A 15474-nucleotide genomic window follows, 5' to 3' on the forward strand; every position below is an offset into this window, starting at 1 on the left:
ATCTCCATTCTTAGATTCCTGAGCAGTCCTAGTCTTTAAGATCCATATATGAGCACAGAGCTTGGCCTCAAGGCCTCAACCACAGTTAGATCACAGACACTTACCTCAAGCTTGATAGTGAAAGTTCCGGTGCTCCAAAAGCCATATCATGCCCATCAGCCACTGCCTGGCCCTAGGTGGACCCACCACAGTGAAGTGGTTGTGGTCTGTGACTGTGAACCAGGACTCCAGCTGAATGAGGGTGTGGCTGTGTTCCTCCATGCAGTGGAGGTATCTCTCCTCCTGCCCTAGGAACAGAAAAGGAGAGAGGAAGAACAGGAAAACCACCAACAGAACTGGGAGTCAGGTGACTCTGAGAGTGAAGGCCTGGCACAGATCAGAGGGGATACAAGTGGATATCAATAAATGTGAAGACAGAGTAAATGGCACAAATTTCTTATTGTCTTGCTTCAGCATCTGCAGTGCTGGGCACACAACTTATCTGCCAACACACCTGGCCCATTTTAGAATTTCGTTCAGTGATATTATTGCGGTCTTGAAGTTTTCTAGAAGCTGGGGTTGGTGGTTCATGTCTATAATACTAGGTATTCAGGGAAGCTGAGATCTCAGGATCATGGTTCAAAGCCAGCATGGGCAGGAAAGTTTGTGACACTCTTATCTCCAATTAACCACCAGAAACAAGCAGTGGCACTGTGGCTCAAGTGATAGAGCCCTCACCTTGAGCTGAAAAGCTGAGGGACAGTGGCCAGGCTGTGTTCAACCCCATGACACAGACCAAACGTTTTTTTTTTTTTCTGGAAGTTTGTTAATTGCTCTGCCATCTTATGTTTTGTGGTGTTTTTTAATCTCATTTTAAGTGTAGGAGTAAGTAGATTCCAATAAATTATTTTATACTGTTTTGTCAAGTACTGGTATTTGAATTCCAAGCCTCATTCTTGCTAAAGGAAGCTTTTGACCACTGTGCCCCTAGTCCTTTCTTCCTTTCTTTCCTTTCTTTTCTGATAGGGTCTCATGCTTTGTGCTTGGACTAAAACACTACTACTCAGACCTTCCATTTAACAGAGATGCAGACATGTACCACCACACGTTACTTGGTTAAGATATGATCTCCCTAGTCCCTATCAAGGGATTGCCCAATGACCCAACAACCTCTCTCTCGTTGTCACCCTTAAAGGTTCCACCAACTCTCAGTAGCACCACACTGGGAACCATGTCTTTACCACATGGCCTCTAGATGTTGGGGTGGATGCATAGAAAAGTTTCTGGGATCAGTTGTTTGATTTACAGTGATGAGACATTTGTGAACATGGTCACAACCTGGACTTGGTCCAGCCCATCTCCAGTCTTTGCATGTGGTAGAGTTTGAATTCAGGGCCTTGCACTCCCTAGGCTTCTTATTTCTCTTGATGTTCTACCACTTGAACCATGCCTCTGGCCCTGTTTTTTCTCCTGGTTATTTGAAGGTGGAATCTCACACACATACTTTTCTGCCCTATTGGCGTGGAATTGTCATACTCCTTTACTCAGCCTCTTAGCAGCTATTTTTAGAGTCAGGAGCCACAGGTGCCCAGCTTAGTTCCTAAACTCATCAGCTGAGTTCTTCAGAGAATTCCAGCAAACTGAGCAATGAAAGCCATGAGTGATTACTGACACTGGGGACAGTGAAGGAATGCTGCTTAGAAGGAGCTTGGCTTTTACCTAAGGACATGGTAAATCCACCCTTTCCATCCCTGTTCAGTGTTGTCATAGACCAGAGAAACAATGAACAATTGAACAGCTCAGGAAGATATATATTAGCCTGGGCCTTCTAGGATTCAGGGAGGAATTATAGTATCTTCCTATCTTGAAGGAGTTGTTTTTCTTTTTTTTAAGATTGTTTTCATTTTTTAATAATTGTTTTTTGTGTGAAAATTCTGTACAGAGGGGTTACAATTACATGAGCAAAGTAATAAGGTAATAAGTACATTTCTTATCAGTCATTATTGCCTCCTCCTTTGTATTTCCCCTACCATCCCTGCCCTTCCATCTCCATGACTGTACTGCCTCTCCATCCCCAGCCAAAGTTGTAAAGTTTGTTTTCAACATAGGATTTTGTACATCTCATTGTTGTAATGAGTCCACCTGTATCCCTTTTTCTGTATCCCTTTTTGTCTCCTGTTGGTGGTGCGGTCGGTGTGGGCTGGTTCTCAGACTTTGAGCATAGTAGTCTGTTGATGTACCAATTGAGTCACATCTCTAGCCATCCTAAAATTTTCATGCTAGAGATTGCAACTCCAGAGTTTCTTCTGGATAGCACATAAGCAGACATTGTGAGGGCATGTCTCCCTCCTATGCAATTGGCCACTGAATATCTTTCTAGAACCCAAAAGTAACCAGTAATTCAGAGGTGTCAGTTAAGCATTTGAAATGTAATGTGGGAACAATCTGAATTGAGAATGTACTGTTGTAATGATAAATTTAGTATCCTAAAAGTTGAATCTGCATGCTTGTAATCCCAGCCCTTGGGAAAGAGGCAGGAGGATCATGAGTTTTGGGTTAGCCTGGACTCCACAGTAAGATTCCATCTGAACAAAGACATCAAGCCAGGTGCTTGTGGCTTATAACTACAATCTTTCCTATTCAGGAGGCTGAGATCTTAGGTTCATGGTTTGAAGCCAGCCATGGAAGTAAAATCTGTGAGACATTTTTCCCAATTAACCTGCAAATGTGGATTTGGCGCTGTGGCTCTAGGGGAGAACTCCAGCCCTGAGCAAAAAAGCCAAGTGAAAGCACAGGTTCTGACTTCAAGTTCCACCACAGGCACATGTGTATACCCATACACGCATATACACACACCATATATATACATAGGTAGAGAGACAGAGAAAAACAGAGATGGAGAGAGATAAATAAAGAAGTATGTGTTTGGAGCATCAGCTGTGAGAATGAATACCACTCTGAGCAGTCAGAATGTGCATATTTCTAGGAAGAGACACACAGTGATCATGAAGGCAGATGACAGTGAGATTACAGAGACAGTGTAAGACTCCTTCTCCTTGTGACGAAAAAGGGCAGACTCCAGGTTGACAAATGGGAAACAGAAAACCAAGCACTGTTCCTACTGTGTCATCATGGAAGAACCTTCTCTTGGTAATCCAGCAGCTCCTCTTACAGTAAGTGTTCTGTGTCAACTGTATTCCCTCAAGATTCCTATTCAGGAGATGGGTCTCTTATTGAAAGGGGAAATTTGGTGGGTGAGAAATACATCTGGAGTGTGGATGAGGACATGTGTGGCTTGTTCAGTGGTTTAAGCCCAGGAAATGTTTTAATCCTTGAAGGAAAGGATGCTGAACTCCTAATTCAGCTGCTTTTAATAGGCAAGCTTTAGCACAACAAACAATATATCAGTGAAATTTTGTATACTGTTTGTTTCTAGAAATGAACCAGAAAAAGGAGGAAAAGATTAAACTGGTGAATAATTAGTGGACTGCTGAAATATGATCCAAGTTTATAATGATGGTTTGTGATTTTTTCATGATGCAATAAAGTACTTGTATTATGACTTTAAATCCATGTAGCTTACTTTTGTAATGAGAACGACTCTGAAGACAGATTAGGAAGTTCACCCTGTGAGGCCAGCCTGAGCAAAGGGTTGAGAGACCTCATCTCAAATAATGAAGCTGGGCTTGGTGGTATTTGCCTTTCATTTGGTACATGCCACACTATTCCTGGCAGAAACATAAGATCCTATTCCAAAACGGACTCAAGCTGAAAGAGTGAGCTCCAATAGCAGAGTGCCTAACAAGTACAAGGCCCTGAGTTCCAGCTTGAGTATCGATATGACTCCTCAAACAATAATGCTTCAACTTTTTGTTTTTTGAAACAAGTCTTTCTCTATTCCAGTTGTGTTCCACCACACCCCAGTCTGCAAATAGAAATTTATTCTTGCACTTTGAAATAACATGGAGAAATACGAATCAGTAGCCAGTAAAGTATTAAAGTATATCCATCCCATAGAGAATTGTATTGGTTGAAATAAGTTCTATAAAAGTAAAATTAAATGATGGAATATGATGTAAAAAAGTTACTGGATATGAAAAGGCACGGAAAGAGCTCTGAGTGTTTGGTATGGTGAACATTGTATAGTTTTGCTGATACTGGGGCTTGAATACTCGATTTTGCCTTCCCACTCAACTTGTTTATTCAAGGCTGGTGTTTTACTTCTTAACCCATGACTTCAGTTCTCATTTTGTGCTGGTTAGTTGGAGTTAAGAGTTTGTTAGAGGAGCTGGGAAGGTGGCTCAGTGGTAGAGCACTAGCCTTGAGCTGAAGATCTGAGGGACAGCACCCAGGCCCAGAGTTCAGGCCCCATGACCAGACCCCCCCCTGCCCCCCACCCCCTCCCACCCCCCGCCAAAAAAGAGTTTGTTACATTTGTTTACCTAGCCTAGCTTTGAATCTCAGTCCTCAGTTATCATGCTTCTGGATAGCTAGGATTATAATCATGCGGTACCAGTGCTTGTCCCATTTAATGAGGATTCTTGATTATGAGTGATAGCAGTATTTTGGCATGCAATGCTGAGGATGAACCCAGGCCTTGCACTTGCTAAGCAACATTTACTATGAGCTACAATCCATCCCAACCACATGTTATGCTTACAGTCAAGTTTTTCTTTATGTATGTCCATGAAAATGCATACATTTCATCACAATGTTTTTGTGTAATTCAGCTGTATAGGTAATAGTAGCACATACCTGTAATCCTAGGCATGTAGGCAACTGAGGAAGGAGGGTCACATGTTCAAAGTCAGCTGAACAGTTTAGTGAGGCCCCATCCCGAAGTTTTTCAACAGGGCTGAGGATAGTTCAGTGGTGTCCAGTGTGTTTGGAGTGGGAAGGGGAGGGAGGCTGTGTGTTTCATTTTTGTATTTCTTTTGTCTTTTTTCTTGTTTAATGTGGTATCCTGCCATAGAGTTCCTAAGGAATAATGTCAGATGCACGCAGCTGTGTGCACTGGGCTGTTTATTCTCATTGCAGATCAGGCAGGGATGTTCTTTATCTTGTAAAAAGGCAATCTGACAATCTGGTCCTGTAGTTGATGCTAAGAAGCAAACACCATCCACATAACTGTTCTGTCCTGCTGTGACATAGCTGCACCTGAAAATTTGATTCTATCAGCACATCAGTGGTTCATGCCTGCAATTCCATCTACTCAGGAAATTGAAATGTGAGGGTCAGGGTTCAAATCCAGCCTGCACAGAAGTGCCTTAGCGTCTTCTCTCCAATGATGCATTGAGTATCTGGAAGTGAAGATGTAGCTCATCCAATTTCTTTCAAAGGATTGGCTTGCATCCAGGCATTTCTGGATCATGCCCTTAATCCTACCTGTTCAGAAAGCTGAGATCTGAGGATCATGGTTCACATCTCATCTTAGTCAACAAACCCAAGAGATTCTTACTTCCAGTCAACCAGCAAAATGCCACAAGTGCAGATATGGTGGCTCAAATAATAGAGTTATAGCTTTGAACAAGAAAACCAAGTAAGAGTCAAAGTGCTGAATTCAACCCCCAAAGCTGGCATTGAAAAGAGAGTGAGAGAAAGGAAAAGAAGCCAAAGGGAATGAATTTCATCAGGGCCACAGAATTAGGAAGCATTACAACCAAAGAAAAAATCAAGATATTATCTATGCTATCAAGATTTTGTTTCTTCTCTAAAGGAGGAGCACTTAAAAGACACTGTGCTACTACTTTGCTTTAACTGAAAATTGGCATCAGTAACTCAAGTTGTTAAAATCAAATAAGCAACACCTTACCATTGATGAGTGCTAGCTTTATGAAGCAATATTTTTCTTTAAAATGTATAATCTGAACAATATATGGAAACAAAATGAACCTAGTGTTGGTTTGTCTTTTCTTTAGATTTTAAAATTTTGTTATAAAGGTGATGGACAGAGGACTTACATTTACATAAGTCTGGTAATGAGTACATTTCCTTTTAAGCATTGTGACCCCCTTCCTCCTTCTCTCTCCGTTATTCCCATCCCAGCCATTTCCCCCCAAGTATTACAGTTTATTTACATAATGTCTAGGGGATTCACTGCTCAATTGGATCACCATTTTTTCCACCATTTGTATGCTTCTTTGTTCTATTAAACTGTTTGTGGTTCCTATTTTCTCTGTTGTTGATTTATTCTCTTCTGTTGATGGTTTTTTTTTATTTTTATTTTTATTTTTTGTAATTAAGTTTTTTATTGTGAAAATACTGTACAGAGGGGTTACAGTTACATGAGCAAGGTAATGAGTACATTTCTTATCCAGCATTGTTGCCTCCTCCTTTGTTTTTCCCCTACCATCCCTTCCCTCCCACCTCCACAACTACCCCCCCCCAGGTTCCCCCTCCCCCACTTAAATTGTAAAGTTCATTTTTAGACATAGTGTCTTGTACATCTCATTGTTGCAATGGGTCCACCTGTATCCCTATTTAAACAATTTGTTTTTTCCCTTCCCCTCCTCAAATTATACCAACATCAAATACAGTGAAAACAGGGGTTATACCGTGGGAGAGGGACACACAAAGCAACAAAAACATCACATGGTTCCTTATAAATACGTTAGGAACAATAGCAAGGAAGGAAAAAAACTACTTGAGTTCTTATCTTGGGGTTCATTTTGCTTAACATCATCTTTTTTTTTTTTTTTTATTTTATTTGAGAACATACTGTACAGAGGGGTTACAATTACATGGGCAGGATAATGCATACATTTCTTACCAAGCATTGCAGCCTCCTCCTTTGTTTACCCTTCACCTCCCTTCCCAGCCTCCCCCCTCCCCCCCACCCAATCATACCCCCCTCCCCCTCCACCGTCATTGTAAAGCTGGTTTTGACATGACATTTTGTACTTCTCATTGTTGCAACAGGTCCACCTGAATCCTTAAACGACTTGTTTCTGTTGATGGTTTTTGACTTCTGTTCCTTTTTCTTTTTTAAATAATTTTTTTATTCTGAAAATACTGTACAGAGGGGTTAGAGTTACAAGAGCAAGGTAATGAGTACATTTCTTACCCAGCATTGTTACCTCCTCCTTTGTTTTTCCCCTACCATTCCTTCCCTCCCACCTCCTCAACTACCCCTCCCCCCACTGCCTCAATTGTTCTGTTCCCTTTTCTTGTATATAAGTTTATCTGATTAGGGGAGGGGCAGGGGGAGCACAGATTCTGTCTTTCACTAATGTAAAGCCCAGTAGGACCTCAGGTGACCTGGGTGAGACTTGAGGATCAATGCAGTGCAGCCCAGCTCTCCTACAGTTCCCTCCTCTGGCAAGTGTGTGGTAGTATCCTGATGCTTAGTGGCTCCCACATGTGATCCTAACTGATCAGGAGGCTAAGATCTGAGGATCACAGATTGAAGCCACCAGGGAAGAAAAGTCCTTCAGATTTCCAGTTAGCCAGCAAAAGTCAAAAGTAGAATGTGGCTCAAGTAATTGAGCACCAGACTTGAGTTGAAATGGGAAGGTACAAGGTTCAAGTTCCAGTACCAGAATATAGAAAGGACTCTGGTGGCCGTATGGAAATATGCCCCAGGGTCCTTACAAATCCAGGCTTACCACAGCCACAACGAAGGGTGGAAACAGGTTTTCCCATCCCATCCCATTCTGTAGAGTCACAGCAGCTTAGAAAGCTTTCCCAGTGAGGACTCAGTGGGCCTGTATAAGGCCTGGTATAGGCAAAGCCAGGTGCTGTTGGTTAAGGGGCATGGAGGAAGCACCTGACAGCCAGTGACTCTTGCTGTCAGCAGGGAACAGACGCCACCTGTCTCAGGAGATGCTCACACAACCCTCAGTGCTGGGGGAAGCCCTTCCCTTTCCTTATGCCTTCCCATCAACACACCTTGGGGAATGCCCTGGTATTATTAGAACTGTTTACATTCCTGCTCACCAGCATCTATCACAGAGGGAAAACAAAAGCAGCCTGCACACCATTCTGCCCCTAGCCGGCAAGACCAGTAGGAATGAGTTTTCTGTGACTTCCATTTCAACCCACAAGGCTCTCACTTGGGTTGGAGATATCTGCACAGCTGAGTGGCATCCAGAGACCTCAGCTCCACTCCTCCTGCTCCAGATTCAGCTATAGCTGGCTCCTGGCCTGGCAGTCAGCCCTGGAAATTGCTGGGACTGAGCCTCCTTGGCTGAGGCCTCCTCTGTGTCTGCAAGAACAGCTGTGTGAGGAAGCTGCACCTGTGTCCTGAACTGTCTCCACCCCAGTACACTGAACCGAGACTGAAGACAGGATGGGAGCTGCCATCCCAGAACACACGGTTCACGAGACTTTCTAGATCCCTTGAATTCCTGAAAGCTTTTTGCAGACTGGCTGGGAGGCCAGAGACTTCTCTGACTGCCAGGAAGCCTCAGATCTCCCCAAGGGACTGGAGTTTGCCTGGGTCACCCTCTCTGAGCACAGCTTACTTTGCAGGATGAACTGGTGCAAGTGGCTGGCCAGTTTCATGGTCATCTCACTTACATCCCGATGGTAGCAAGGCCGCCCAAATACCAGGAGCAGCATTACCTCCAGGTCCCAGGGTGTCACATTGAGCAGGGTGTGGGTCACACTCGCCATGGGGAATGAGGTCTCCATCCTTGCCTGCATGGGGAGAAGGAGATGGAGAGGGTGGAGGGGCTCTGAGAGTTTGGGGAGGGAAAGATGGTCCGGGGCAGTGGGGACATACCATGGGACCTGGACACAGGGAGGCTGGCTCTGCTATCTGCCAGAGCCAGAGGGGTGTGGGAAGGAGGACCCCACCCCCACCCATTCCCAAGCTCACCACATATCCTTTCTGCCAGCCAGGCCTCCAGGCGACCCGCTCTGGGACTCTTCAGGGACTTGTACTGGAACCAGGTGGGCACCTTGAGAGGCTTCTGAGCACATAGAATGGAATCCCTTCTTGCTGCAGAGACACAAGAGTCTCAAACTCCTTGGAATGGCCATGCTGGCGTTTCCCTGCAGGCAAAGGAGCTTGAGCTGGAGACTGAGCTGTGCTTCCCCTGTGCTTTATTTTAAGGGCTGCTGATCAATTCTCCCCAACCCCTGCACTTCCCATTGTGTACTAGACTGTTCCTCCTCCTACCTCCTCCTCAACAACCCTCTTCCCCATTTCCCCTGCACTTCTAATCCTGACAAGGTAGGAGTGCAGTATCACATCTAGCAAATCCATGCTGGAGGGGATGTGGACAGAAAGGAACCTTACTTCATTGTTGGTGGGAATGTAAACTTGTTCAACCACTTTGGAAAGCAGTATGGAGGTTCCTCAAAAGACTCCACATAGAGCTCCCCAATGACCCAGCAATCCCACTTTTGGGCATTTACCCAAATGATCACAAACAAGGCCACACTAAAGCTACCAGCACAACTATGTTTATTGCAGCATTATTTACCATAGCTAAGACATGGAACCAACCCAGATGCCCCTCAGTAGATGAATGGATCAAGAAGATGTGGTATATATACACAATGGAATTCTATGCCTCCATCAGAAAGAATGACATTTCCCCATTTGTTAGGAAATGGAAAGGCTTGGAAAAAATTATATTAAGTGAAGTAAGCCAGGCCCAAAGAAACATAGGTCCCATGGTTTCCCTTATTTGCAATATCTAGTATACGTATGAGTCAAGCGGAAAAAGTCAGAGAATGTGATGTTAGGAAAACGAAACCTCAAATATGTATTTTAATGTTTTTGTTTCTTTCATGCATGTGTTTCTAACGCATTTATAAGATTATTTCTTTGTTGCTTTGTATGTCCCTCCCCCACAGTGTAACCCCCCGCTTTCACTATATTTGATGTCAGTATAACATGTGGAGGAGATGGGGACAAACAAGTCGTTTAAGGATTCAGGTGGACCTGTTGCAACAATGAGAAGTACAAAAAGTCATGTCAAAACCAGCTTTACAATGTCGGTGGGGGGGGGAGGGGGGGTATGATTGGGTGGGAGGGAGGGGGGAGGCTGGGAAGGGAGGTGAAGGGTAAACAAAGGAGGAGGCTGCAATGCTTGGTAAGAAATGTATGCATTATCCTGCCCATGTAATTGTAACCCCTCTGTACAGTATGTTCTCAAATAAAATAAAATAAAATTTAAAAAAAAAAGGTATGCAAACACCCTATCTATCTATCTATCTATCTATCTATCTATCTATCTATCTATCTATCTATCTATCTATCTACCTACCTACCTACCTAGTTCTAGGGTTTGAACTCTCAGCTCTGAGCTCCCTAGGCAGGCATTATATCAATTGGAATATATCTCCACACTTTCATGATTTTGTTAGGTTTCCTATAAGTCCTTGCATTTATGGCCTGGCCAGTCTGGACTGATAACCTCCTGATTTTGCTTCCCTGCAATATAGGTGAGCACCACCGCTTCCAGTTTCCATTGGTTCATAGGGGTCTTGCTACCCTTTTGCCTTCACTGGTCACAAATTTTGATTCTCCTCATCTCTCCCTCTGCATTAACTAGAATTACAGGCCAGAGTCAGCACACCTGGCCAAATATTTATGTTTTTTCCACAAATGATAAAATGCATAATTACACTTTATCTCACTTAGTATTTTATCTTGAAGTTGTTTCATTTGGCACTTTGTGTGATACTCCAAATACTCTTTTCCTTCTTCCTCACCCTCCTCTTTGTTCTCATCTTCAAAAACATGTAAGATATATGTGTTTATGTATAAATATATATTAATATAAAATGGAAAAGAGACTTCACTATATGTTTTTTGTGCCACACAGTGTACACATTTTATATATTTCTAAAAGCATATATTATTTGAGCACACGTGACTCATGCCTATAATTCTAGCTACTCGGAGGCTGAGATTTGAGATTTGTGGTTTGAAATCCAGCCTGGACCAGAAAGTCCATGAGACACATCTCCAGTTAATGAATATACTGGACCTGGAGCCCTGCCTCAAGTGGTAGAGCACTAGCCTTGAGAAAAAAAAGCATGGAGACAAAGGCCTGGACCCTGAGATCAATTAGATAATGCATTTGTAATATACATGTCATAAAATAAAGTCCTTTCTTCTTTTAGACATGGTAAAATTATTCTATTACTAGAAGGATCAATGTCACAAAAAGTTACAAAGTTCAATAGGTATAATAAAAATATGAATTCATCTGAATTAAGCCTATAATTCTGGTTTCTCAGAATGCTGAGATCTGAGAATCCAGGTTTGATGCCAGGTAAAACATAAAGCCTATGAGACTCTTGTCTCCAATTAGCAAGCAAAAAGCTGAATCTGGGAATGGGGCTTGTATGAGAACACAAGATCCTGAGTTCATGACCTGGACTTGGCCATCCATACCCAGAAAAATGTCAAACACCCTCTCCGGTCATTTTGTAACTGTCAATTTAAACTCCAAACACTAGATGGAGCCTGGGAACTTCCTAAATGTGCTGACCTTTTAGTCCAGATGCCCATGAGATGGGGCATTCAGGGCAGAGCAGATGGCTTCAGGCTTTTTCCTTGTGTTTATGCATTGTAGTTACACACAAACACACAACCTCTTTGACACATATTTCCTAAGGCAGCTAGGCTGGAACAGGGAGTCCCCCATCTCACACTTAGGAAGCCAAGCCCCAGCTCTGCCAGTTCCCCAGGCCCAGCAGAGGTCTCATGACCTGCCAGTGCACTGACAGCTGTTTGAAATGACTGTTTGTGCCAGTATTGGGGCTAGAACTCACAGCTGTGCACTGTCCCTCAGCTTTTGTGCTCAGGCCTGCTCTGTACCAGTTGAGAGCACTTCTACTGTGGCTTTTTGCTGGTTCACTGGAGATAAGAGTCTCAGACTTTCCTGTCCAGGCTGGCTTCTTGCCTGGCTATCAGGATTGGATTTCAGGTGGGAGCCACCAACAACCTAGTTTATATCATTTAATACAAGTTGGCATACACAGAGTCACTGTATTAATTGACTGGGAGACTTGAACATAGCAGATAATGTTATAAAAATTTAGGAAAGTTAGTGAAAACACATTACAATACGTACTTTGTAGAAGAGACTTGAACACTCTCAGTCCTTAAATGAGCAAAAGAACAAGATTGTGTATGAGACACAGAGCATTTGAATAAGAATTCAAATGACTATAATAGTCAGATTTTTCCCTAATTGGAAGAAACCTGTTCATTCAAGGTTTTAAAGAAGACTAAAAACTTGATCACATATTAAGCTTTCCGTAAATCTTAGTGAATTTCACATCAGGACAATTCTATCTTCCATCTCTGACTATAGAGAGAAAATAGGAAATTAGCCATACTAAACAAGAGAAAAAATAAAATGGCAAATGAGATATCAACATCCTAATCTACTCAAAGACCAGATTCATACTGGATTTGTATATAATCATATTTGAAATCATGTACAGGGACAGAAACATGAGCACACTCACTGAATTGTGGTATACACAGGGGAGATTAGTATTGGTTTAACTCCTTAGAAGAACTAACTTCTACTTTTATAAAATGCATACTACAGTGGTGACATGTACTGTTGGGAAGGGAAATGGAGCAGATAAATGAAGAGAAGAAGGGTGAACCAATACAGTCATTAGAGTCAATGTCCATATATAAAAGCAATCAGTAACTTGTGAGGATGGGTGGGACTGGGACATTGAGATGCATTGTACTCACAATGAGGCATGTTGAATGGCAATCTCTTGGTATTAAATATTGGATTTGAGTAATTAAGTGTTGTGTTGCCTCTTGTGTACCATCTCATTTCCTTTTAATATCACCCTGCCTTCCAGGTATCTCCCTTTGACAACCAAGATTACAACCTCGGTGTCTGCAAATCACCTCATCTTAGTGGTGAAGGCAGTCCATTGACTGGGCTGGGAGTCAGGAGAAATACAGTATTTGTCTTTTTGGGAGACAATTTCATGATACGTTTCAAGAGTTTCCAATCTATCCCTATGAGGTCAAGGGCCATTTTCTTAGAGTCCATATTAACTTCCTCCTGCATGATGCATGTGATATCATCCTCTCTCTTTCCTTCTCCCTGGTCTCACACTCATACTTTCTGAAATCATTTCCCACATTAGGTTGTTGAACATAAGCTTTTGACCAAACTGTCCTTCTCCATTTCCAGGGAACACGAACCAGTGAAGGATAGTGCTGGAAACCAGAAAGCTATGGAGTTGTAGGTTGTGAATTACTTTTTCAGATGTTGACCAAAACCGCATTATGGTGAGGTGACTTCTGGTGACTGAGAGATAACTGGAGACATTACTGAAGTAGGATTGTCTGTGAGCATTTATGATATTTAACTACAGAACAAGACCAAAGCAAGCACAGAACAGGACATAAGGAAAGAGAAATATTTTATATCCTTCAATCAGGGAAATTTTAAAACTAATAAAATGGGGAAGAAAAGTGAAAAAATCATTCTTTCCATATGTAATTCTTTAGAGTTAAAACTATTCTTTCAAGCTGATAAACCAAGTAGTTTAAATTTAGTGGTATGAAAAATACAAAAAATAGGAAAGACAATGTTAATTAAAATCTATTTTTGAAGAAAAGAAATCAGGGAAAAGAAACCTGCTAATTTTGAATTTGATAGAGAACTAATAGATGTCCTCCAAAGTAATTGACTTAAATAGTATAAAGAGGCTGAAAAATATCACATAAACTGTTCTTAGTATTAAAAACATACACACCTAGGGAAGAAACCAACCATACAATGTCAGTCTCTTTTCTTTTTGTCGATCTTGGGGTTCAATCTCAGTGCTTAGGTGCTCTTTGTGAACTGTTTTCTGCTGAAGTCTAGTACTCATCACCTAAAAACCCCAGCATTGCTTCTGATTTTTTTGGTGGTTAATTGAACATATGAGTCTCAGGAACTTTCTTGCTTGGCTTGCTTCCAACAACAATGATAAGTTCAAAGTTTGCTATTTAGCTAAGATTATAAGAATAACCCATCAGCACTGAGAAATGAAAGATACTTTTTAAACTGCCAAAACAACATACATAAAAACATGCAACAAACTTCCAAGTTATCTGAATATCAATATCACATCACTGCCTGCTCTGTGTGTGTGTATGTGTGTGCACACATGTGTGTAATCTCTCATGTCTGGGCATGGTTCTTAGGTGCTAAAACAGATCCTGGGCTCTGTCTCTGAGCTCTTTTTCTCAAGGGTACTGCTCTACCATTTGAGCCACAGCTATACTTCCTGGATTTTCTTTGTAGTAGTTTATTAAACCCAAGAATATCAGGGACTTTCTTACCCAGGCTGACATTGAAGAGGGATCTTCATACTTTAGCTTCCTGAATAGCTAGGATTACAGGTGTGAGCCACCAGTTCCTGGCCACTTCCTGCGTTTTGAAGGTTAATTGGAGATAAGAGTTCCTAGTCCTATAGATCAAAGGATTTTTCTAATGTAGATGCCTGTGCTTGAACTGAACCACACAGCAAGACTTATTCCTAACATATTCCTCTTGGAGATGAGGTCACAACAAATGAATTGGGGGAGGTGGATCAGATACTCAGATGACACAAGAAAATTGACTATGTGCAACAATAGATGTATGTATCTACTCGAGTGTGTACACACATGTGGACCCATGTTGGTCTCCTCAAGAGTTTCCATTACCTATGTGTCTCTGGAAGATTTTTATTGTAAAGGAGCTGTACTGAGGGGTTGCAGTTAAGTAAGGTAATGAGTACATTTCTTGTCAAACATTGTTACCCCCTCCTTAATTTTTGTCCCTCAATCCCTTTCCTCCCCCAAGTCCCTTCCACGCCCCAGAGTTGTAAAGTTCATTTCCAACACCAAAAATTTGGTGCATTAGTAACAAAATCAAGCCTGTGGGAATCTCCTGCATACATGACGATATTTAAAGCAGTACATACTAAATTATGTGAATTCCCCTCCATCTCCTAGAAGCTGGGATATTGACTGCAAACAGGCCTTTTGAGAGATGGTGGGGTGTACTGGTAAAACTATGTACAGTTATGGAAATAGTGAGAGACTTATGAGGAGCAGGCAGAAGCCCAGGGGCACAATGTGGGGTCCTGATGGAGGAAGAGTCTTAGGTAAGAGGACCCCAGGAAGTGACCACAGACTTGACAGAAGACCAAAGAGAACTTGGAACCCAGGTCTCCAAGTAGCCACATTCCAGAACCACAACAGGAAAACTCATCCGAGTTAGCAAGGAAAGCAACATGTTTTCCTGTTGCTGCCCGCTTTTCACTACCTCAGACTCCAGGAGATCCTGCAGAGAGCGCCTGGCTGACACCTGCAGACACTGGATCAACCCCCGACCCAGACCCCAGCCCCAACCCAGACCCAGAAGAACCTTCTGGCAGTTCCTAAGGAGAGACAGGCAAGTGGCACCTGGCAGTCCCGCCCAGGACAGCAGGGATGGGGACACTGCTGTGACTCCTCCAAGCCAACCCCAGGTGCCAAGTGTGGTGGACACCAAGTGGGCTGTGCTCACTGCACTGAAG

The sequence above is a fragment of the Dipodomys spectabilis genome, unplaced genomic scaffold (assembly GCF_019054845.1).
Source record: "Dipodomys spectabilis isolate Male_0828 unplaced genomic scaffold, ASM1905484v1 ptg000102l, whole genome shotgun sequence".
Lineage (NCBI taxonomy): Eukaryota > Metazoa > Chordata > Mammalia > Rodentia > Heteromyidae > Dipodomys > Dipodomys spectabilis.